Source organism: Falco rusticolus, chromosome 17 (genome assembly GCF_015220075.1).
Source record: "Falco rusticolus isolate bFalRus1 chromosome 17, bFalRus1.pri, whole genome shotgun sequence".
Lineage (NCBI taxonomy): Eukaryota > Metazoa > Chordata > Aves > Falconiformes > Falconidae > Falco > Falco rusticolus.
In genome coordinates this window covers 4758906-4780569 of record NC_051203.1, presented here as the reverse complement: position 1 = coordinate 4780569, position 21664 = coordinate 4758906, and the positions used below count along the sequence as shown (strand labels likewise).

Below are 21664 nucleotides of genomic sequence, written 5' to 3'. Positions count from 1 at the left end.
AGGACCGCCTTTTTTGTTTTCTGTTAGGACATCTGCAGGAGTGTGCACGCCTGGGATGGAGCCAAAGAATTACTCTGAAAGAGCCGACTCCAAGTCCTGCACAAAACTCTGGCAAAGCTGAGAACCGTCCTGCAAGCAGCAGGGCTTGCTGAAGTTAAGAGATGTCGCCTGGAGGAGTCGTGGCTATGTGAGAGAAGGAGGGATGGAAAGTAAAAGAAAAAAATTGAGTCGGGGCAGAAAAGCTAAGGGCTCAGTCAGAACGGGTCTGGGGGCACCTCCAGGGTGAGCTGAGTGCTGTGGCGTTAGGTACTGCCTGGAGAAAGGGGTTCTGCCTGGAGAAAAGGTTTGGATTTATAATCAAAGGCAGCATCTCTCATTGTTTAGGCCCTGCTTTATTCAAGGAACTGGAACTTTTTATGTCCCTTTGCAAATAAGTAGAATTTCATTAAAGAAATGAGATGGCCCCCAACTGGAACAAACAGCAAGACCTGCTTTTTCATCTAGTTGCCCTTGTTCCAGAGGGACTTGTATTAGTAAGTTATTGTTTAGTCAAGGTCATCAGCCTCTTGCATACCAGGGCCCCTGGTTTCATCTGTTACCTACCGAGTGTCCCGGGGTCCCGTGGCCGGCGCTCAGCGCTGAAGCTGTCCTGGGAAATTGACTGGATGGCTCATGGGGTGCATCATTTGCAAGTGGCTGAGCAAGTCTGTTGCAGGGAAAGGCTTGGAGACTGAATGGGAGCTGACAGTTTCCTTGGCACCCAAACCAGAAAGAAATCCATTGCTTTGTCTCTAGCTTAGCAGAACTAAAGGGCAGCAAGGCAGAGAGTAGCTTTAAGTTGCCGGTACCAAACGTGCAGGGTGGGAACGAGCTCAATCCATAGGCGGCTTTCTCTAACCAGATTTGAATCAAAATAGGCTATTTCACGAGGAAGACCCTCAAATCTTACCCCGTGGGCTGGAAATTGTAAACTGGCGCCAGCATTGTCTGCTGTGCCCCCTGGCAATGTGACTCTGGGCACAGTGAAATAACATTTACCTCCTTGGGGTAAGAGTGGGAAGGCAGTGGGCAGAGTGTGAGCAATTACCTGATACTCGGGTGGGTGATGTAGCTCAAGATTTTGAGGAGAGTGGTACCTTTCCTAACCTGGCATCTGTTGTGCTGCTGCTGAAGGTCCTGGCCAGGCAATTTTTCCCTGCCTCATTTGTAGGACTGAGGTAGGCGAGGAGTGACGTACTGGGGGAGGAGAGGCAGGGTGGTAGCAGAGATGCGCTGTAGGTCGTAGAACTAGGTGTTGCAAAGTGATCTTTATCCTTACAGTGGCCTTCCAAAGTGGTGCCTGGCTGCTTTTGCGATGCAGAAGGTTAAAGAGCTCGCTGTGGCCAGAGGCCAGGTGTGGGTGGCAAGCTTTGCTATGCCAAGGATTGAAGTCCACAGGAGCCAGAGGTTTGGCGAGCTGGAGGCTGTGGCTGCTCTCAGGCAGGGGACTGAAACAGAGCTGTGCTTCCTTTTCACACAGGGGAAATTTGGGCTTACCTGCACACCGGAGGTGACAGCAACAAAAAGAAAAAAGAAAAAAAAAAAAAGAAGGCACAGAACAACAGCGGGGGAAGAGGGTTCAGCAGAGCTGTTGTTGTTCGGTTCCTTTCTAACTTCCCCTTAGTGAAGGTAGATTTTGTGGTGCTGTTGAGGTTGGCTGTTTCTCCTCGTCTATTCCTAGCAAGGACATCCCTCCCTGCCAGGATCTGCAGTGTCCTGACAGGGCAAGGGGCAACCACAGCTTGCTTGGCAGGTGGCAGAGTTCAAAACTGGCTACATCCTGAAAAGAAGGGAAGGCAACGGAGCACGTGGTGCTGTGTATGGGGAAAGGAGGCTGGCTGGAAGAGGCAGAGGTTAAGAATGCAGCCCAGGGAACAGCAGGGGGAATGCTAAAATGTTTGTCCTGCACTCTGTAAACATAGCAGATATGCCCAGATTTCAAACCCAGTTTAGCAACGCTCATATACACAGTTTCACGGACAGCTTCTTTCTTTCTGCATCGCCTGCAGGGACAGTAACGTTGACACTGAGCGGCAAACAGTGGGAGCTGTTCCAGTATCAATAAGGACTTGGACGAGAGAGCAAGTTTGCTTGTCTGCAAAGGCCTTGGAAACCAGTAAGTGGTACACGGTGACCCCATCTCCCTACCAAACAGGAATATCTCTCTAACCAAATCCAGCCCTTGCAATATGAGACAGGCTTTGCAGTCTCAAAAATCATGAGATTGTTTAAGTCTTGAGCTTCCCAATTAAAAAAAACAAAACAAACCAAAAAGCCAAGAACTAATTGCCTTTTGATTTTGGCAGTTTACGGCCAATCATGTTTCCAAGCTTTTCTCTATAAAAGATGTAGAAATGGATCTAGATGTATAACTAAAAGATGTAGAAAAAGAAAAAGAAAAAAAATAATCCCACCTCACTAAATCCATGACTCCAAATGCTTTGATACTAAATATTATGAAACTTACAGCAAAACCGGGAGAATTAAAATTGTGCAAAGCCAGTGTAGTGCTGACACAGTGTCCCCCCTGCAGTCTTACAGAGACAACCAGCTGCTTGCGCGGCTAGCTGGGGATGGTGGTGCTGAGCCAGGAGATAGTAAACCTCTGGGATGTTGCAGCTTTGCTTTGCTGTCAGGGAGGAAGCAAGAACATGTGCTGTTCTCTTCAGTCTTCAGGAGCGGGCACTTTCCAGCCTGGCACTGCTCCGGGCAGAGGTAATGCCTCTATCAAGGAAACCCTATTGCCATGGAAAATGCAATTTCTATAGTTTGCCTGCGCCAAATTCTCCCTCCTCAGTTATGCTGACAGTGGCAGTTTTCACATGCACAAGAGCCGATCTGGTAGCCCCACTTCCATCCCTTTGTTTTCCTGCAGCCGATGTGTCGGATGCCCCTGGTGCCCAGCAGAGCTGGCCCGGCGGTGCCTCGCGTTGTGGTTAGAGGTGATACCCCTGCTGTTCTGGGGACCCACCCGCCACCTCTCAGGGCTCACGAAAGGAGCTGAAATGCTAATTTTTTGGTACCCCACATTCTGAAGGTTTTAGCCTGATGGCTTCTCCTGAAATGCTTGAGACAAAAATACATTTCCTGTTTAGAAAGAGAGTGAAGATAAGCCCAAAAGTGGAGCCGCCTGCTCTGGCTACCTCAAGTATAAACAGCTTGTGCAGCTGGGCGCTGCTTTTGTTTGTTCTAGTGGCTTTTTCTCTTTAAAGGTGCATTAGACACAGTTACACACAGTCCATCTTTTGGCAGCATCGCTCCCAACTGGCACGAGAGGTCTGGGGCTGTCGGCGTGTCAAGAAAGATCCTTCTAAAAGCCCTGAGCGTGCAGCATGAATTCCCACCTTTGTTTTTGAGGCAACAGCTCTCAGCACCACCAGAGTATGTTTCTGCTTTGCATTTCTCTTAACACTTTTCCACCTTGGCATCTGAGTGCTCTGTACATAGTCACTCCTAACCTCCCTGGGTGGGGTGCTGAGAATGGGTTTATTTTCTCTGCTTACAGAGAGCAAAAGGTTTGTATTGTGAGTCAGCAGACCATCTGCAATCAAGTTCAGGACTCGTTTTTTTCTGTAATTAAGCACGAAATGGGCTTAAAGCTACCTTTGGCCAGGCTGGGGCTGATGTGGCTTCCAGAGTAGATCACACCATCCACGAAATCTCTCTGTGCAGCCAGATTAAGATCCATAGAGGAGATCAGGATTGTGCATTCTCTCTGTGTTGCTGTGGCAGAAGAGCCTGAGCTGTCACAGCGCTCCCTGTGCCCAAGGTAAAGCTGAGATGGTCTCCTGCTCTTTGGCTCCGTGTTTTATTTGCCACTTGTGAGGGTGCCTTACCCCCGTCGATATTCTAGGCAATACCATGAGCTCCACGGGTAGATGAGATTTAGATAAAATGGGGGAAATCTATGCTATGATCTAATCAGGCACGAGCAGCTGAGAGGGCAGTTGACTCTGGATTTCCCCACTTCGATAAATCAGTCTAGTTTGCAGATTCCCATGATGGCTCAATCCTGCAATGTTCTCAGTCTTCTAGTCCTACTTCAGCAAAATGATTAGGTCTATTTATAAGCCTAGGACTGGATCTACTGAAACCAGTAGTAGAAACAATGTCAGGCTCTTATTGCCATGTTTAGGTACCCAACTATATGGTCTAAATTCTCAGAGCTGCTGATCCCACCAAAGATCCCACTGGGCCCTTGCCAAAGTGCTTCTGGGATCGAGGTGTGGGATCCTCAGCAGCCATCAGCATGGAGCCCTGCAACAGGAAAACCTCTAACGTGCTGTGAAATCCTCGGCTGGTTGGTGGATGAGTTACAGGAGCATGTGAGAAGGCTCCAGGATATGCCTGGTCTTTTGGTCTTGCTCAGCTGTGGGGAGTTGTCTGGTAGATGTGAGATCCGTAGAGCCGTGGTGGAAGGAAGGAGGACCTGAGCAGGGAGAAGTGGAAGTTCCACCAGTGTGTGGCTGTATTTTACTTCTTGTGGTGACATGTCCCTTCTTTCCTTCTGGTAACGTTTGTGAAATGACTGTGGAAAGCCTCGGCTGAGGCCCCGTAGGCAAGCATCGGTGTTTTGGAAACTGGCACTCAAACGCTGCATTGGTGCGTGAGCTGGCGAGAGGCAGCGCAGGGTGAAAGCCGCCCTCGCAGCTGCCCCTGCTGTGTTGGGGACCGTGAAACTCAAATCTGTGCTTGCTCACAGCCGTGCAAGTGCTGTCTCTGATGTGCTGCCACCTTAGTCTCTCTTATGATGTCTGGGTGTAACTTCCAGTGCTTATTCCTCTAAAGGGGAGTAATTGTTCTTTTTTTGTTTTCTTCTTTATCTGTGCAGTAGTAGTACCTTGCTGTCAGCTTAAAGAAAGGTATGGTCTTGTCCCAGAGAAGAGCAGGAGGCAATAAATAAAAACAGTGGTGTCGTGGAGAGGAAGGGGCAAAAGTTGTGCAAAGAAAAACCATGTAGAGGAGCTCAGGGTTCCCTCTGCGCTCCTTGTACTGGGAACCAGTGTGAGACGTAGCAGTTCAGCATGGAGCTCGTCCTGTACAGCAGAGGCCAGGTGAGGCGAAGGTGTGCTTTAAGTAAGTGTGAAAATGCCTTGCTGAAGAGGGAGGAACTAGAGGTGCGTTCACCTGCAGCTAGAACTCGTGAATGCTTTCTGTGGAGGAGCAGAGCGTCTGGCTGGAATTTGAAGAGATTATTGCAATAAAGATATATCGCATCAGCTGGAGCCTTTATCAACAAGTTGCCAAGTGCTTGTCAGAGTGCACAAATATTGTTATCACTGCTTTATTAAAGGATAAATGAGACGAGAGATGGGAAGGCTGAAGTATTTGAGAAGCACCTAACTTTTATGGTGCCTCGATGGAAGGGCATTGGTCGTGTGCCCTAGGAACATAACTGAAGCATGAATGAACTAGTGTTTGATATAGCAGAGTATCAGTTGTCCTAATCTGCCCTGTTAGCCGTAGTTAAACCCACCTTCTGCCTGGTAAATCTAAAAAATGTGATCTGTCCGTTAACAGCACAGGTTGCCCTGCCTCTGGTCTGGAGCACCGCTTCTGAGCAAGCCCTGTCCATCTCCAGGAGGTATTGCTCTTTGGTACAGCTATGGAACTGTACATGTTAAATCTCCCTCCAGAGTTTTGAGAGTAACAAGCCAGACCTTCCTATGACCTGCCCTGCGTCCTGTTGTGAGCATAGATGATCCTAGGGAGGTGGTATCATCCAGCGGAGCTGCTGGTTTGTTCTCTGACTCGCAGAGCTTCGTGGAACTCCCAGCCCGTTCAAACAGTGCCAGCCCGCTGTGGCATGCGGCGAAACGAGCAGAGCTTCCTCTGCGCGACGGTCTAGGAGTATTCACCACCACAGCCTGCAATTTCTTTTATAAAATTGGCTGCTTGTGCCTGGACCAAGCTCACCCAGTGAGTCAGAGCCGGGAATAGAAGATAGGAAACTCGAATTCATGCTGCTAGTCTAACCACTGAGCCCTGCAATGCCCAGCTCCTCGAGCTCAGTGCACAGCATTTGGGAACCCACCTCCTGAGAGTCAGACGCTCCAGGGCAAAAAAAGGAGAAGAAAAAAAAAAAAAAAAAAAAAAAAGAGAGAAAAAAAAGCAGCAGCACTAATAGCTATTTAATTGCTTTTGAACTTCCCTGACTATAAAACAGGGGCAGTTCTCCCCACCCGAATTTGGACCCTGGCACTTCACCAACTGAAGTCATAGCCTAGCTCTTCAGCAGTTTTTGCGAGTTCCTAGCTGCATCTGGACTGCCAAAAAACTTTTTTCAGGAAACAGTGGTGCCGTTTCTCCTTGTCACCCCCCCCACACACACAGCGAGAGTGAGTTCTCATCAGTTCAAGTGACAACAAATGCAGGTGCTTCTCTGCTTTTTCGATGTAGGGTAAGTCTTTTCAGCAAACTTTGGGAGGGAACAGCTGCTCACAGTGAAAACAAGACTATCCTGCTGATCCAAGCTGAAATGTGACATGGAAATGGATTTTTTGACCTTGAGAGGTACAAAGTTGCTCAAAGGAGGGGACCCTGCGAAGATTAAAAATAACAAGATCTTTGTAATATTTCTGCAGCAAGCAGAGCTGGATGAATACGTTGCAGAACAGGGGGCCAAATCTTTAAATAGTACAAACTAGTACAAGTCTTTTGATGACCTATCAGCTGAAGAACTGGCCCAAGCATTTGCAAACATTAATTTAAGAACAGCTGGTTTTGTCGACTGCATTCTTGTCTCCTGTTTCCTATCCTCCGCTCGTGAGTGTTCACACAAAAAAAGATATTTGTTGATGCAGATGTTTAAGGAAGGCTGTTCCTTCTGAGGGTCCACATCTTGAGGGCTGTACGTTTGAATAAGAGCATTCATTTTCCTCAACTCGCAGTTCTGTTCAGCGATTGTTGGACAAGTTAGATACCGATACAATGTCTAGATCTCTCTGTACAAGCATATATATTCTGTCTGTCTCTCTCCCTCACACGCCATGTGATTTGAAGCAGTCATCTACCATGAATAATGTCCAGGGGCCAGGTCACAAGCTTCCCATAGCATGGGAATCCATTTGCATACAATCCGAGCAATTACAAGTAATGAATAGGTTAGTAAAATCAAACAAAACGGGAAACCATTCACACTGGGTAATACTCGAGGAAGAAGGGAGGAAAAAGGGGGGGGGGGGGAGGGAGATGTTCCTTCTCCAAATGCCAGTGGTTTGCGTGGATGCCCGGTCCCCGCGGGGCTGCTGGCAGCGGCACCGGGCGCGCTGGGGGCCCGGGCAGCCCCGCTCCGCCGGCCGCGGGGGCTGGGGGCTGCTCTGCCCGGCGGCGGGGGGCGGCCGGGCCCCCCCGCGGCCCCGCTCCGCCCGCGGCAGCGCATGCTCCCTGCCGGGCCGCAACCTGCCCATTTAAACGGCGGCGGAGGCGCGGGCGCCGCACCGGGGCCGGGCGGAGGGCTGAGCCCCGGCCGCGCCGAGGTAGGGCTGGGGGGGGGGGTCGTTGGGGGGGGGGGGCGCGGCAGAGCGCCGAGCCCGAGCTGCGGCGGGATGCGGGAGCCGGAGCCGGAGCTGGGCAGCGCCGGGGGGACGGGAGCGGTGCGGGGGGGCGTTGTGGGGGGGTCGCGGCAGAGCGCCGAGCCCGAGCGGCGGCGGGATGCGGGAGCCGGAGCTGGGCAGCGCCGGGGGGACGGGACGGGGGGCGGCGGGGGCGCGGCGCAGCGCTGGTACTGGGGCGGCTGCGCCGGGTCCTGCTGCAGTGGTCCTGCTGATGCTCCTTGGGATCCGCGCTGCTTCCCGGTGGGAGCCCCGGGCGCCCGGGGAAGCGGGAGCGGCTGCAGGTAGCGCGGCGCTGCGCCCGGCCAGGCCGCCCCGAGCCCTCCCAGGGCCGGGATGTGGCAGGAGAGGTTTTGCCCCCCCGTGCTTCTCATTGTTACAGAGACATCTGCTGCGACCGAGTTCGCGTTAAAGATTCTCGGATGGGAAAGGAGTTTGGGAAGCGTGATGTGACCGCCGGCTCCCAGGAATCCTGAAGACTTGTGGGGACAGGTCAGTGAATCCTTAGAACCGAAGGAGCCAGCGCCTGGCAAAGGGCAGTTTCCATTGCACCCCACCGAGGGCTCTGCCTGCGCTGGATAACTTGTCTCTCCCCATCAGCGGGAGTGGGAGGAGGCTGTTGTCTTAAAAGCGGTGCCTAAAGATCCTAACGGGGACAGTCCCTACGTTACTGACTTCGGCATGACTGGAGACTTTGGTAGTAAAACGCCTTAGCTGTTTATGGTAAACATAAACTAAAAGAATAATTTGTCTTCCTGCAGATGACAGCTTTAGGAGCAAGTGGCAGGCACTAGAATAAACTAATAGTTTTATGCTGGCGATAGCCAGGCTTGGCAAGATGCTTATGTTTAAAAAAAAAAAAAAAATTTTTTTGGAAGGGAAATGTGTCAGGAGCAGCTTTCCTGATCCTCATCTAGATTTGTCAGACTCATGAGCAATACAGGGAAAGTGCCCAGGCTCAAACCGTGTCCCATTCTGGCACTGTTCTAGATGTGGGTTGAAGAGAGCAGCCTTTGTATAACGTGAGAATAACTAGAAATTTATAGAAACAGAACATGAGTAAGAACTTCAAAAGTACCCAAATGACCTGGGCATTGAAGTCATGCAGGCACTCCTGAAAAACATGTACCAGCCTTTAAACGTTTTATATTATTCACCCTACCTGCAATTTTCTTTCTGTTTTTCTTAAATGTGCGATGCTACCTGGACTTTCTTGCATCATCCGTAGCTACTGCCCTTCCACTCAGTGGGGAGTGGCCGCGGTGGCGGACCCAGGCATGCCAGATTGCCAGCCCTGCGCTTGGATTCCAGGCAGTGCCTTAAACTCTGGAACTTATTACCGCAAAGCATCGTGGAAGCCAAGAGCGCTTGGCTTCTGGGATTTGAAAAAAAGGATTAGAAATTTGATATGGATAACAAGAATCTCCAGAATTAATAGCAAATTAAATGAGAGCTTTACAAGGGATACCAATCCCTGTATTTCAGGGCATAAACCAATCTTGGGATTTAGTAGGAAACTTCTCCTTGTAGGGAGATTTTTCTTGCGCTGTTTGCTGGTGGGTATATCCCTCTACAGCTTGTTACAGTGCAGTGTCAGCTGTAAGAACATCTTGTCTCCTTGGCGAGGTTCCAGTTACAAAGTACCTGAACCTCAAGGTGTTTCCCACCGTGGAGCTGTTGCTAGAAGGCCCAAGCCCCATGGCTTTGTGTAGAAGCTGCCTGGAGATAAGGATAACATTATCTGCGAACAAAGCAGTGCTCTTAGTGGCTCTAAGATTACTGTCACTGTAATGTAATAAGAGTGATAGTAGATACTGCAATATGTTCGGGACAAACTCCACCAGCAGCGTCGTTGTGGAAGTGGACAGTCAGCTGTTGTGGGCAGTGAGAAATGTTACAGCCATAGTGCGAGAAGCTGAATTCACTGGACTGCTCGCTGAGTTAGAAAATGTAGCCTTTGCTCCGCTTTATCTTTGAAAGTAGGGATGTCTAGCATAAACTCTTGTTAACCTTTTCCCCAAACTGTTTATTTCGCAGGAGCACTGCAGTGGCAGTGTTGAGGGGTGTGTGTGTGTGTTTTTGTTTTTCCCTTGTTACACATCTCTGCTCTTTTGACTAAAGCTTCCATATGGAATTTAGGGTGATGGCTGGGCTCTTGTGGCTGATGGCATTGTGAGTGCGCAGTCCTGAAAATAATTTTAAAAACTGTATATAACGATAGCTGCCTAGTTTTGTAATGAAGTTGCTTGTGGAAGCTTTGTTCAGAGTATGGACCAAAAAAAGCTGGTGCTAAAAGCATTGAATCCACTGTATGATGAAGTGACAAGGCAAAACCTGCATTTTGAACATAACTGCGTGTGTCTCCTTGCGTGTCTTTCTGCAAAGCTTCTTTGGAAATATTCGCCTGTTCGCAGAGTGCCTGCATCACTGTGAAAATCATAACCCAGAGCCTTTTGTGTTGGATCCACCAGAAGCTCTGAGGGTTTGCAAATTAATACTGAGGGATGTACAAGAGCAAAGGAAGACAAACGTTGATGCTCGGTGAAAGTAGTCTTTATAATAGTGATATTTCTAATCTGCTAGATTATATTAGTCTCAATCTCTGGTTTCCATAGTTTTACACTGATAAAAAATGGTGTGAAAAGTTCTGCCTGTGGCAGTTTTCTGACTGTTCCCTGTCGAAGGAGTACTGCAGGCGGTGATGTGGCCGAGAACTTCAGAATACTGCTGGGTTTGTGTGTTCTCCCCGACGGTACTAGCGGTTGGTTGGATTCAAGCTGCTTGTAACTCAGTCAGGTCTGGTGCCAGTCTAGACCAGTGCTAGGAGCTTGCTTAAATGACCAGAGAAAACACGTAACGAACTTTACGAAGCGATTTGCTGATTGTCTCTTTTTTTTATCAATACTCTGTATTCTCTTTTTTTATCGATGCTCTATATTCTCAGGCAATTTAAGCGTATTTCGTACGCAGCAGTGGATATAGGACTAATGCAGTCCTCTGATTTTAGTCTCTCTGGAGGTTTATACCACTCTTGTCACAGTGGGATTGTAGAGCTTTTCAGATGAGCTATAAGTGTTGTGAGTAACATCTGTTTGTGTTTATCCTCCACCTTTCTCTATGTTGGAGCAGTTCATCCAAGGAGTGTCTTGTTTTGGTAGTTGACTGTGTGGGGTTTTCTTTAATGTGTGAGTTGCTATCTCCTTTATCTTGGCTAAGGCAACATCAAAGCCAAACACTTGACCCATTGGGTGAAAGTTGTGGAGGTTTGTGATGGAGTCAAGGCTACGAGGAAGCCGAAGCAAAAGGACCAAAGGGATGGGAGGAGAGCAACCGCACGTAGTGGTAGGGGGTGACAAAGCAATAATAGCTGTAAAGCCTCGTGCCTGGAGAGAAGGAAGCACCGGGTGGTGTGGAGAGGGATGCGCAGAAACCAAAAAGAGTTCTGTCTGGTGAATCTCCTCCGTTCACTTCTGCTGTTGCAAACAATTCCATCATATGACGGTGTCCTGTGGCTTCTGCGGGGGGGGGGGGGGGCAGTCAGCCTAAGACAGCTACTTTTAACGAAAACTAACCCTAGACAGCCAACCTGCGGAGTCTTGTGATCCTTCAGCCGTGCGGTTAAACTCATGACCAAGGTTGTGCTGTGAGTGGAGCAAGGGAGTCATGAGGAGCTTGTGAGCACCTGTCAACTGTTTTCAATGTTTACTTGATTTCTGAATGTTTAATATCAGACATCAAACCTCTCCGTGTGAAAACAAGGATCCTAGGGCTCAGCTGAGAGGACAGAGAGCATCACAGAGGAATCCTTGCTTTTATAAAACTGGGAAACTTTAAAGGTGTCTCTGCAAGGTTGCCACACGATATAGATGCTCAGAGAAGACCGTCTGTAAGCACGGATCCGTGTAACATAAAGGAAACCTTGCGCTCCCCACAAAAGAATAGGAGGATAGTAAATCAAAGGTTTCTTTTTGCAGTTCTGTGCCTGATGTTTGAATATGTTGAACCCTTCAAGCCTGTTCTACTTCTTGTGCTGCTGTTGCTCCTCACTGCTGTAAGAATCAGTCTGATCTAGTGCTGCAGGCCTGCAGAACTTGCTGATGCGTCCACAAATGAAGCTCTTGAGTTGCTTGTTCAAAAAACATAACTAAATGGAACTATAAAGGCACCATTTAGTTATTATTATTATTTGTATGCATGCTGTTCCTTGGAGGTCCTCAAATTTGTGCCCTTCCTCCTTGTTTTCATATCCTAAAATGTCAGTTCCTCTTGCAGTTCAAAAATATTTGTTTAACATTTTGCCAGCCTGCAGAAGAGGAGAAACAGACCCCCGTGAATATTGTCTGGCAAAATAAGAAATGTTCTGTAGAAATGTGGTCCGAATGGCTTCTTTGTCTCGGTGCTGGAGGGTGGCTGGAACACACACAGCAATAAGCAGGTGCTTGATTTGCAGCTCTGAAACGTTTTTCTTTTTCCTTGTTACTTTATGTGTACTAAAAGAAACTGCTGCTAGTCCAGATCTTGGGGACCTGGCCCTGTCTTACATTCAGGGAGACCTTCTTTGAGAAACACCTGAAATCAGCTCTGTTGATTTCAGAAGGAACCAGCTTCTGGGGACTTGCAGATGAATTCTCATAATTGCCAGGTTTTGAATACTCAGGTGTAAGGATGGCCTCTGGCAAAACAACGAGGTTTATTTGAAAAAAGAAACTTAAAACGATGATGGGTACTGTGTTTGGTTTGTGAGGTCTAAGGTTTTTCCCTTCAATCAAGGGAGTGGATTTTCTTCCACCTTCATTTTATTGAAAGCTGAAGGTCTCCATGGTGGTTTGTCTCCAGGAGCTAGGACTTCAAGAAAAATGCAAATACAGTGAGTGCATTGACTCAAATCAGTGCAAGCTGTCAGCACTCAAAAGCCATTAATGTTCTTGCAGAGCAGGCTAGAGCCAACTTCAGGAATGATGTGTACATAGTTGTGGATAACATCTAAATCTTGCGCTAGGTTTATGGGTTAAGAGTTTTAGTGAAACAGTGCATGCAATAAAATCCATGGATCACACTTTCTTTACCGAATGCTAGGAGTGATTCCTGCTGGAATCTGACCTGCTACGTCAAAGAAACGGAGGTGGTGATCAAACCTCAAATCTGACTCTCTTCTGCCTTCTCCTCCCAGTTGCCTGCTTCTTATTTAGGAGCAATGGGCAGAGCTGGCTCTTCAGTTGGATTCCAGGTGGGTGTAGGTGTACTCACTCAGTTCTCTGTCCTCTCTGCACAGAGGCCAAAAGCCTCCACGTCACTCTGGAACCTGTGTGCGAGTTCCCTGCTGGTGATTTTACACTTTTTCCATCGGCAGTGTGCTCTGCCACTGGTCTGGGAAGTTACACTCATCTCTTTCCCCTCTGCCCAGGGCTGTAGTGCCACCTCTGGTGTGATCCTCTGTTTGGAGAGGGGGTACCCAAAGCATTTTGGTGATCTACAAGACCTGAGCTGACACTGCTGGTGGTGATTATCCCCTGTTGGTGCTCTCCCTGCCCGTGTGGTGTACTGGTCGTCGCTGTGCTACCTCAGTCTGGATTCTGGCAAAAATTCTCCCTTTGCTTAGAGCTGTGCAAACAGCCTGAAGGATTGTTCTGGTCACAGAGAGAGCTTCCTTGTAGGTCTGTGGCGAGAGGCAGTTCATAAATACAAAGAGATGGAGCACAAAGGAACAATGCGATGACAGTGGCTTTCCAAGGCAGCGCTCTGTGCGTACCAGGTACTGGCTCTTGGCGTGACAGGGGAGGGCTTTGTGCGGGCACTGTTGCTGTTAGACTTCAGAGGTGCGTTTGGGAATGTTTATGACAAAACGACTCCTGTGTGCAAGGGGTGGTGGGAGCAGCTGGAGCAATGCTGGAACAAAAGGCTGCTGTGCTACAGCCAAGGCCGACTGAGCAATTAATGGGCCTGGAAGGGTGGCTTTTCGTGAGGACTGACTAAAGCTAGGTTTAGGAAAGTGGCTAAATGTAGTCTGGAGAGGGGTCTGACCATGCATATAAAAAGGAGAGCATAGGAATTACATAGGGGATGACTGGAGGGAGGGAGGGAAGGAAGGAAGGTCGCTTCCCAGCTATTAAATCTCTTAGCCCATGGATATTGTTTCAGGGGAAATTCTTGCAACCTCAGTACTCGAGACCCATCCATCCAGACTGGACAAATCACTGGAGAATGTGCTGTTGGGAGCAGTCCTGCAGCAGCCCCGGGGAAGATGATTCAACAGGGCCTCTTTCATCTTTGATTTCTGTGAACACAGTCTACGTTTGTGCTGCCCCCAGATACTCCCATTCATCACTGTCTGTGGCCAATGTTGATAGCAGCGTATAAGCCTTTTGGGCAAGAGCAGGGAATGCTAGTTATCCCCTCTGCTAACAGAAGACTGTAACTGAGGCTAGTTAGCACATGCTGATGCACAACCAGAGTGGCCCGAGACGCTGCTGTTGATAAGCTCCTTCCTGGCTCTTCCTGGGCACAGCCAGCGTTGCGCCTGCCCGAGGTGCCCTGGCTGTTTGCCCAAGGCAGCCCAGAGCATGTTGCGGGAATATCAGAGGTCTTTTCTGCTTCATTTGTAGCTCACTGAACTTTACTCCAGTAAACATGGGCAAGCGAGAGCCCAGCGTGGAGAGAAAATCCTGCCTCTACTCGGAGTCTGAAATGCACAAACTTTCATTTATCCGCTGCTTTACAGCAGACTTTTTCAGCAAGTGCTAAGTAATTTCAGCGCTCTGACCCCTTTCCTGCCTGTCCTCCTTGATAGATGCAGTCTGTGCTCTCGGTACCAGAGCAAGAAACTAACCATGTGCAGCAAAAAGCCTGAGCGCCCCTGCTCAGAGTGCCCTGCAAAATCTAGGGAGCTTTGAACTTGAACTCCATGCTTAATTACTAACAAGCTAATATTTGGGACTGATATTCTTTCCAGGGCTCAAAACAGAAGTTAGGTTCCTGTTTGTAAGGAGAGATGGGGTGGGGAGTGAGGGGGATGGTAAAAATGCCTTGCTCCATTCACCTCCTGTACAAATGGCAGCTTTGAGCCTTCTCTTTTGAAAATGGAAAACTCCCCTTCCAGATTCTCCATGCTGCCGTGTGTTTTGTGTGAGCGGCTGCAGCTTAATGTCAAATCCCTGCGTGTTCAGGGTCCATTACACATGAAACTGATAGTGAGAGTGGGGAAAGGAAAAGGCTTCTTCAGTTTCCTGTAACGATCTTCCAGTGAAACTTATCTGTCTTGAAAAATAAAATCTGATTGCTTCTTATCTTTGCCGTTATCCGGACAATTTCAGGCAGAAGTAAAAATCATAGCATCTCATGTTTTCAGACCCAGGCCTTGTGACTGGTCTGTCATGATAAGGAAAAAGTTCTCTCTGCTCCAGCGGTGATCTGAGGGTCCTCATTAAGACAGCAAAGTAGAAGTCGGACACGTAGAAGTGCTGCTTTTATAAGAAAGATCTCGGGACTCCGATATGTGGTCTTTGACCTTAAAGCACCCCAGAGAAATCCTGTTATTCCCTGCACGCGTGCTCTTCACGCGTCCCTTTGGCAGAGGGTGCTTGGCCCACGGCTGCCAGACTGTCCCCTTCAGTCACAGCATATTGGCACAAACCCACCTCCACCGGCCGCTGAAGCCCAGAGGGTAGATGGGGAGCACGGGTGGCTGGAGAGCCAGCAAGCGGGGTGGAAATTGCAACTCTGCCAGAGGGGCAGGCGGCGCGGACAGCGGTGTCTTAGATCAACTCCCAGCCCAAAGTATTTGGAGGGTTTTGCTTTTTTTCTCTCCCCCTTTTAATGCTCCCACCAGAGGTAGCTGCCTGTTGTGCATCCGTTCTTGCACCAGCTCTGCTAGGAGCACTTGCATGATCTCTTCTCTGAGCAGGCGGGTAAAACCCAGCCGTTCCCGGGAGAGCTGCGGGCTGCTGCCGAGCACATCAGGGTCTGATGTGACTGATGGGGGTTCTGTACTCACAGCTGTCTTGGGGCTATTCCTCACGCTGCAAAGGCTCTTTGTCTCATTCAAAGCCATGACCTCATTTTAGAGACAGAAAACAGAGAGGGAGAAACCCACCAACCTGCCAGCAGAGGTCAAAGGGCTCGCTGAGAGATATGTTAGCATCAAACTTCTCCGGCAGGGACACAAATAACTGGAATTGCAGACCAGAAAATTACCATGAAAAAATGGACTAACTACCATGTGATTACAAAAGGGCCCATTAGTTCTGTGTGTGTCTAGGATTCAGAGTATATCCTTTGAGGAAGAGCACGAGGTCACGCTCCCAAAACTTGAAGCAAAAGGGACTGTGGAAGTCTGTGCCTGCTGCTCTCCGGGGACGGCCGTGCGTGGCGCTTTGGCTGCTCGCTCTCCTCCTCCTTTCCTCGGCGCAGCCCTTGGCAAACACGACTTCTGGCAAAACGAAGGAAGGTTAGATTTCGGTGTTAGCTGGCGGCAGCTCCCGCTGGGGCTATATTTGTCGGACCCCTCGCTGCTACTTGATAATCAGCCTGTTGGGGTGCGGGTTGGGCGAAGGAATCCCTTCGCCCCCCTGCCGGGGCTGGGCGGTTTGTTTCTGCAGAGCCCCTGGCAGCTGCTGGCCCAGGAGCCGTGGCTGATGGTTTGGATTTACAGTCTCACGTGTCAGTGCCGGCTGTGGCCTTTGCTCCGGCCCTTGGGTTTTGCTGGTACCTCAGAATGGTCCTCTCCATCCCAAGGTTAGTCCTGAGACTCGGCTGGCCCCGTGACTGTCACAGCTTCCCAAATAAAGCCAGAAATGATGAAGCTCTGTCATGGGGTAGAAGTCCTAGAGCTGTCTCGGAGCCGAAGTTGACATCGGCTTGCTGAGGAGTCAGATGTCCCCTTATGTGGCATTTGTGCTTTGGTTGGAAACAAGAAGTTCCGATTTCACTTCCCATTTCCCAGCCCTGTGAACAGGCATTGCAAAATGGACACAGTAAAGCAGCTAGGGTTTCTGCCTTCCCATCTCTTCTCCGTAAAAGATGGGGAAATTATTCTTCTGGGGCTCAGCACTAGTGATTAAAACGCAGTTGTGTGTCACTTTTCAGTGCTAAGGTGACCTGTGTAGCATGCAGTGGGACAGCTATGTGTTCTCTGTACGTGGTAACAGCCATCCACCAGAACCGGTTTGCTTTTCTCTTTGCCAGTTCCAGTTTGCTGGGGTAAGAGCTTTGCTCTCTGCTTTCCCTGTTTCACCCCCGGTGATCGTTTCCCCTAAGCAGGATTACAGTAATGCAACCCCATGAAATCCCACGTGCTTGCTTAGGCAGAGCTGGTGGATAGAGGACATCGTACCTCCAAATAGGGTGGTAATGACCGGCACAAAAGTCCTTGTGCAATTTAGGTAGCTGTGGAAGAAAATACAGGTTCAATCCAGGTAGACATTCCCAGAATGTTGGTGAGCGTGGGCGTTCTTTGGCTTTGCTTTGCCTATGGGGGCACCAGTGAAGATGCCGTGTGCCCCAGCGTGCCCCAGACGAGCCTGCTGCCAGTGTTAGGTGTGCTGCAGGGTTTCGAAGGACTGTCCAGCCGCAGAGCTCTGGGGACCAGGCAGGTACCGTGGGGTGACAGTGCTACAGCCTGTGGTCAGGGGCACTGCTGGACCCAGCCCTGGTCCCCTGCAGGGCTGGGTGCTCCTCTGCAGTGATGGGTGCAGGCTCTTGGGTGCAGACTCTGCCTTTGCAAGGTTCTCTGAGGAGGAGGACGTGTCCGTGGGTCCTGGGCACAACACACACATCCTCGAGCCTCAGGGATGCGCAGCCAAGTGTTACCGTGGCCGGCACTGCTGGGGGGTCCCGGCAGCGGGGGGGTCTGGGCCACCTGTTGGAGTTTTAGACACGGGGAGGCTGCTGCCCTTTTTAACAGCGTCCATCTCTTTTCCCTCGCTTCCCGGTATTCCCTTTACAACCAGCCCATTGTGCTGTGGGCTACAGCAGCTGGGTGGAGTGTTTCAGGCTCAAGTGTAATTTCAGTGCCTTTAAAAGCCTTTGGAGGGCTTTTTTTTTTTTTTTTTTCTCCTCTCCCCCCAGCCCCCCCCCCCCCCTTCCTGAAGAGGACAGCAACGCCAACAAGGGATAATTTGATGGATTACTCTGCGGGGCTGAGGGGCTCTCCTTAATCCCCTTTGTGGGCCTGTTTGACTAGACGCGTAGCAGAAGCCCCCAGCCTCAGGCAGAGAAAAGGCAGCTCAGCAGGGTGGGTTTTACACACTGACATATAAATACGGGCCCTGGTCATGTGGTGCCGGATATAATCTGTGCCCGTTACCACGCTGCAGAGAAGGGGGGCACCTGGAGGGGGCTTATTTTTTCCCTTTCCAGTTCAATTTACATTTTTATTCTTCTGCTAAAAAAAATAATCAAAAAAGGAAGAGGGGGGTGGGGGAGAGGCTGACTCAGACCAAACGCCAGGGCGATGGGCACGGTATTTAAACACCAAAAATGAACCTAAGTGAAAAGCAGAACCAGATCATCTTTCCTTTCCCTTCCCGCTCCAAAACACGGGCTCCTCTCGTGAATAAAAGCCAGAGCCTGGGCCATGCAGTAGCAAAACAAAGCTGTAGCTCTGATGTAGAGCCAGCCAACCTCGTCTGGAGGTCTCGGGTTGTTTATAGCAGACCTGACGCTGAGTCAGGAGGGAGCGATCAGAATGAGCGAGGCTGAAACTGCTGTTTCTCAGGTGGCGTTGTGTGTGCTCAGAAGCGTGCGGTGCTTCTGTGCTTAATGAAGTCTGGTGGTTAAATCCCAGTCCCGAGCAGGTAAAACACTGTGAGACCATCCTAAACCATCCTGCCGTGTGGCGGGCATGAGCAGTCCCGTTGCGGTTCCTTCAGCGCAGTCTGAAGATCCCTCTGCAGTTGAGCTCAGCTACAGGGTATTTACTGGGGTGCTCAGTCCTTCACCGCACCACAGCAGAACTTGGCCCTCTATAGTGCAGTCACCTTTTTGCGGTGTCCCTGAAGGAGATGGGGCTGAGCTGCAGACCCGCAAGGCAAGGCTTCAGCCCTTCAGCCCGGGCTGCTGCCTGCCTGCAGAAAGCCGGGTGCCCAGCTCCATCCTGCGCCGTCTGATCTTGGCCAGGCTCCTCCTAGCGTGGACGGCAGCAGGATCTCCCAGGCGGCCCGAAGCCTGTTGCTGCCGCTGGGTGAACGTGGCAATGACGCCTGCCAACTGTGGGAGAGTTAATGATACCCGCTGGCATCCATCGCGGTGCGCGCTGCTGGGCTGATGTCCGTCCCTTGGAGAAGTGTGGTGAGCTCCGAAAGTGTCAGCGTGGCCTCCGCTGAGTCAGTGACCTCGTTAGACAGGCAGTTTCTGTTTGTAAAGGGGGAGGAGGAGGAGGAGGGTGAGGATGAGCTGGAACTGGCCACTTTTTGTTGCTGTATCCTTTTCACTGGTCAAGCAGGCGGGCACGGGAGCTAAGGCAGCCAAAGCCCGGGAGAAAGCCTCCTGGCAGGGGCGATTCCTTTGTCTGCCAGAGAGAGAAGCAGCTTGTGGGACAGGAGGTCAGTGGAGCCTGTGGGCTGCCCTGCTGTCTGTTTGATGTTCTCATTGCGGGGTGAGGATAAAGCTATTGGCACAGCTCCTGAAAGGAGCGTGAGATACCACAGACGTGCAGGGTGAAGGGCAAGCGGGACAGATCTTTCTCCACCCTGGAAGGCATCCTCTCTGCATGGCAGGCAGAGCAAGGACAGTGCTGTTAGCCTGCCAGGCTGGAAAACATCCTTTCCTAACTCCCGTTCTTAACAAATATTTTGACCTCCGCATCCATCTCATAGGGACTTTCATTTGCCTTTCCCTGGTGCCTTTGCTTTGGTCAGCTGGTGAATGTGGGACAGTGACCTGTTTCACGTGCCCCTGCTGCTCACTGTAACACACAGAAGATACTCAGTGGTCACTTGCCCTCACAGATGCACCTTTACCTGAAGGATATCAGCAAAAAATGCCTCCCAGAGCTTCTGCAGAAGTGAACCAGTCCCTTGGGTTGCCTCTGGAACAGCCCAACCCTGCTCACCAGGACTGACCAGCCTCCCAGGTCAGGAGGGCCAAAGGTAAAGGGAAAGTCACCGGGTGGTTTGTGCCCTGCCCCAGCTCCATGGCAGCTGCAGATGTATTCTGCTGGCTCTGAAATGACTTGTGCTCTGTGGTTGAGGCAGTGGGAGCCTGGCAGGACCTGAGGTTGCATCTCAAAGTCCATCTTGGTGAGCCCTAGCCACCTGGAGGGAAGGTGAATGGCTCGGTGGTTACGGGAGACCAGAGCTTTGCTCACTGAGCGGGTGCAGTCTGGTTTAGTGGCCCACAGACGGGGGAAGATGCAGCCTCCTGAAAATCAGCTGCTGGCTGCAGGTGCTTCACATTGGCGGCTTCTTCTCTCTTTGGCTTCTTACTTTCAGTTCACCAAGCGGGGATGGAGGTGAGCTGCCTTCAGCCTCGGTGCGTGTCTGTTGGGCCGGGGATCAGCCTGCATCAGGAGAGCAGCAAGCACAAGAGGGCCTGAACTAAGCTCTGGCTTTTACATCACCCTGAAAGCCGGATGATCACGTTGTAGGTGCTGCAGCAACGAATTGCAGCACGGCAGGAAGGAACTAACCCCCCCAGTCCTAGTAAATTCAGATGTCTCCCTTTGAACCAAACTGCGTGGAAGGTCTTCTGCGCTGTTGCGGGGACCTGCCCCTGCCTGTAACTCTGGAAGCATCTGTAGCATTTAGTCATAGATTAATATATCCTGGTGTCTGGGCTGCTGCACTGTGGGGTGAGGGAGGGAATTTCAAATGGGCTGGGATGCCCAGGTCTTCCTTGTTCTCGTCGGAGGGGATTTCCACCCACTGCTGCTCTTTCCCTAAGCAGAGCTGCCGAAGCCGATATAATGGAGCCCCCGAGCTCAAAGGAAACGCAGAGTTAATTCAGAGAGACTAAATAAATGGCCGTTCTCCCATCCCTGCTTAATGACCACTCCCCTCTCCCCACGCTGTGAATGGGGTCAAGGAGATTTGGGAGGGGAGGGGGAAGGGGAGAGGGTCAGGAGGGGTCAGGTGAGTTTTCCATTTCATCCCGCGCAAGCCTGCCAGGGCTATTCTCCATGGTGTATTTCACATTCAGCTGCGGTGAATGGACACTGATAGCTGTGAAAGGATCTGGCACTGTATGAACAGCCCTTCCCTAAGCACTCGCCCTTGTGCTCTCTCCCACCCTTTCTTCCAAAGGGCTTCCAGGGAGCGGGGAATTAATAACATTCGTAAAGAGCCCCTTGGAAGGTTGGAAATGTAACGGGTGGTTATGAATGGAAACCCAATGGCCAGCCATACCCTTCGCCCCCTCCCCTCTCTCTGCTCCTGGTGGGAATAGGTTCCTGCACCAAACCTGCCGTGCCGTGGGGAGGGGAGGTGTGGGTCCGTATCACCTGGGGATGGCTGGGCTGGAGCAGCTCCCACCGGAGCTCCCCGCACAGCACCAGCTCCTGCCTCCAGTGCTGGCCAGTACCGGCTGCCTCGTGTGCTTCTCCCCAGAGCCAAGGCTTTGCCTTTTCCTTTGCCAAGGCAAAGGCTTTCGTGGGGAAATTCCTTCCCATGTAAGACAGGGCTCAGATTATTACAGAGCCCTGACGGGTCACAAATAGTTGATGAATCGAATTCTCTGTTGTCTGACCATTGCTGTGGCTGTTTGTTGAACTGTGGGGTAGGTGCGCGACTGTGATAAATCAGGGAGGCTGCTGCTACCACCTTGAATAACAACTCTTGTCCCTTCTGCACCCGTGTGAGAGACTGGAAGGATTATGGAAGGGTGTGGATTCTTCTGAGAGATAAATGAATTTTTGTCTGCCATGCAACTACACCCCAATTTTATTTTTAAAATATCCGTCCCTCCATCTTCATTCTATTTAATCACTGTTTAGATGCAATTACTTGTAAGATCGAACGTCGGAAAGATTAGAGGAGATTGGGAGGAGAGACTCGGTCTTTGCTCGTTCACGTCCGTCAGCGCCCTGCACGTAGTCCACTTTCTTCAGGTGTCTTGGAGTTCATTCCTTCTGAAAGTGAAAG

At 50.4% G+C, this 21664-nt stretch overlaps 1 protein-coding gene and 1 long non-coding RNA gene across 5 annotated transcripts in view; both read left to right on the top strand.

Annotated features, from left to right (window-relative positions):
* Positions 1 to 517: 517 nt before the first annotated feature.
* On the top strand, positions 518 to 7189 carry LOC119158650. 3 transcript variants are annotated; one of them, XR_005107932.1, is made up of 5 exons: positions 518 to 1549; positions 2049 to 2155; positions 2573 to 2754; positions 3292 to 3420; positions 3545 to 5545. It is a non-coding gene; the product is annotated as an uncharacterized LOC119158650 (long non-coding RNA). The 3 variants fall into 3 exon arrangements; XR_005107930.1 differs by lacking the exon at positions 3545 to 5545 and adding an exon at positions 5560 to 7189 and having other exon boundaries at positions 518 to 2155; XR_005107929.1 differs by having other exon boundaries at positions 518 to 2155.
* Positions 7190 to 7433: 244 nt separating this feature from the next.
* The window catches only part of SLC45A3 (solute carrier family 45 member 3), a 30867-nt gene continuing 16636 nt past the window's right edge, over positions 7434 to 21664 (top strand). Inside the window, exons 1-3 of one of the 2 annotated variants that reach the window (XM_037410171.1) lie at positions 7434 to 7517; positions 7975 to 8084; positions 21517 to 21664. The gene's annotated coding sequence lies outside the window, so the exon portion shown is untranslated. The remainder of the gene's footprint in view (positions 7518 to 7974; positions 8085 to 21516) is intronic. The other variant, XM_037410170.1, reaches the window with a different exon arrangement.